The sequence below is a fragment of the Pocillopora damicornis genome, chromosome 1 (assembly GCF_964200805.1).
Source record: "Pocillopora damicornis chromosome 1, jaPocDami1.2, whole genome shotgun sequence".
In the NCBI taxonomy this organism is placed as follows: domain Eukaryota; kingdom Metazoa; phylum Cnidaria; class Anthozoa; order Scleractinia; family Pocilloporidae; genus Pocillopora; species Pocillopora damicornis.
This window is the reverse complement of record NC_142670.1, coordinates 17,853,055-17,856,449: the sequence shown is the minus strand read 5'-3', so window position 1 is coordinate 17,856,449 and position 3,395 is coordinate 17,853,055.

The window sequence follows — 3,395 nt, the reverse complement described above, 5'->3', positions numbered from 1 at the left end:
AACTTTTCGAACACTTGTAAACCATTACAACTGCAGCTTATTCCTGAATTCAAACTCTGCTAAGCTAAATACAACTCCTACAAGTCATTTGATCTTTTTCGGGCTCATTCTCATCCCCAAAGCCCTTTTCGCTTCTTTTAGCCACAGGCGCAATGAATACAAGAGAAAACATGTTGTCCGCAAGCCGAAGGGAATAAAGAAAGTGTGATTTCACACCTTTTTACGTTTGGGTGACTCAGTTAACGTTTATAAATAAATAAATGAAGGGAGGCGACAAGTGGGCAGACTAATTAAGGGTATTTTCTAAAGTTTAACAATAGCATAAAAAAGGCTCGCAAACCTAAGCCGGGGTCATGAATCGCTTTCTACAATTTGCAACTGAGCGTAATGCTAAGAAGTATGAGTAAGTTTTACGGTGAACCTAAATTACACTGAATGATATGGAGTTGGTGAAAATATTTTTAAGCGTCAGAGACAATTCAGCTCTTTAGAATTGAGTAAAAACTCAAAAACAAAACAAAAAACAACAAATAAAAAAACATGGGATATACAAAAACCCGGAGGGCATAGCTGTTCGGAAGTCGGTTAACACTTATCTAGGGGTGAAAGTTCTACTTGACTTTGGTCCACCTTCTTTAACGTGTATAGTATGCTAACGTTTTCAGAGGTTGCGTCTTAGCTGCAACAAAAGTACTGAAATATTAGTACTGTTGCCTTAAGTAGAATAGTAAAAAGAGAGGATATTTTCCTGCCTGGTCCTCCTACTTGGCTAATAAGAATATGGAAACTTCTAATACTTCGTGCGAACCATAATGATAAGGAGACGCTAGAGAAAGCGTCAATTATCAATTATGAGGCAGTCATGGTTATGTCAAAGCGGAAGTTCCTTATTTGCCCACACCAGAAGTATGCAATGAGATGGAAGGTCTTTTAAGTAAAAAATGGGGAGTATCAAAGCAACCAATAACGTAATTCGTTTTGATTATGGGAAAGTAAAGAGTGAAGATATCGCGTTGTGTATTTAGTACCGTATAACTGAATGGTCTATTAAACAGATATACGTGAAAGTTTGCAAAAAAAGTTACCTTTATTCCTCATACTAAAATACAGACCACGCAGTTGTATATTCAGATTAAGACCTGCTAATGATATGCTATGAAGTGCATTAACAGAAAACACATCTTGCATGCACTTTTTAAATGGGAGATTTTACCAAACCACAAAGAAACAATGATATAAGGATTAACAAAGAAAATAACAACTTTGCGGGTTCATCTTATCTCTTTGTTCTCACTACCAGATGAATCCTCCCCCATCTAAGGCGTTTGAATAGAATTCATCAACAGTATTTTCTTTATTTACTCCTCACTTAAAGTGCTTTCCATAAGCTTTCAACGCTGGCGAAATCCATCTGAGTATCATAGAGCCAAAGAACGCCAATGTGCATGTAAAGTGACCTTAACTTAATTCTGTATCATGATAATTGCCAGGGTAATATCCCTCATCGGTAGCGACAGCGAAATCAAAGAGCTCAGTCGGGATATCATATCATCAAGAAAGCGTATCAAGTTTGCAAGTATACTTCACTTGTTCTAATTAACGTTCATTTAGGCTGTTAGCGTTTTGTCATTCTGAATGAAGAAATGTGAAATAGCAGGGTAGGGGAAAGAAATCGCTCGTTAGTTAAAAAAGGCAACTTTTAAAGGACTGGTAACATGCGATTGCTTGTTTGTAACGATTAAAAAGGGAAAATTTCTACTATATTAAGAAGATGAAAACGCACGCTGTTGCGCAATTTCGTAGGAGGCCATTACAGTGTTCCGTAAGTGTGAAGGAACTGTAAAACGCACGAATCAGTTTACTGAAATTATATTTTGGCACAAAAACGCGAAAGCAGTGAGTCATCCCTGATAGAAATTATTTTCACTATTCTTTTAGGTAAAGTTAAGCTTTTTTAAATTTTCAGTTTCAGTTAATTTTACCTCCTATTAATATTTTTAAGAGACTTAATCACACAAGAGCTATGTACAAACAATTTTTATCACACGAACTGTGGTGTTATACAGGGATTTGCGGCTCTGAGAAAAGCCGTAACAACACACGTGAAAAAATATCGTATTCTTTCACGTGTGTTGATATAGCCAATCAGCCGCACTTGCCATTGGCGCCACTCGATCAGGTTGATGAATGAACGGCAAAGCCTTCTCAATTCTCAATACAAGTTTTTTGTCGGAGCTTTATCGAATTATGCCGGTAAAGCACTAAAATATGTGTATCGCTAACAGACTGTAAGGTTCAAACTTTCTTAGAAGGGGTAGGAAACCAATGTACTAAGACAAAAACTGAAAGTTACACATTTAGTGGCTTTGGTGTTACCATTTCTCTCGGCTGAGAATGAAAGTCAACAACTGGAAGATTTGCCACTAGCCAACTTTTGCCGTTTACCTGAAAGATTTCTTCTGTCGGTAAGGACAAAGTCAATCAATGAGAATTTTGTAAATTGAAATTTACGCCCATTGTTGTTTTTGTAATCAATATTCAACGCATTTTTCCATCTCAAGAGTTAGCGCCAACGCACTCTACAATTGTTATTCAGGGATTGTCGATTCATTTATTTTCATTCATTCATAATTCGGCTTTTCTTTTCAGTAAAGGGCTATTGTGTTTATATTATAAACAAAATAATAGACGGTTGCTTGTAGATATGGAATTTTTCTGCTCGTGTTCAACTCGACATCTCTCTCGTTCGCTGTGCTCACTCGTTAGCTATCGAGTTTAATACTCGAAGAAAAAATTCCATATCTACGCGCGCCCATGTACTATTCTCTATTTCACAATCTTCATTTCTAACGTATTTTATCAATAATATTGTTTAAGAAGCAATGTCTTTTTTGTCAGTGGCGAAAAGAAGACTAAACATCACATCCTGTATATGATATTTCCATCAAAAGATAACAGGTTAATTGATTTAGCTTGCTCCTAGCCTTAGTGACGTAGGTTGAGATCCTGTTTGGAGGATGGTATAGTGTGACTTGCTTTAATTATTGATTGTGTGCTGTAATTTTAAGAGCAATACAGGATAAATATAATTTTACTCCGGTTGATGGAAAAAGTACTCGTAGATGTATTAGAAACATTGCTGTTAATTTATTTTTTGCAATAACCTCCAGGAAACTTCACCTCCAAATCACCTCAAGCTAGTCTCCTTTAGAACTTTACATTCTGAATTCAACCTTGAAGGATTCAAGTTTCAGAAATCGTCGCCATAATTCTTTTCAGTAAAAGGTAAATTTGAATCATCAATCCATATAAAATTGAAAATTGTTTTACGTTTATTTTGACCCGAGAAGTTTGTAAATCATTCACCTTTGGCTCGTGAGTTACAAACATTCTGG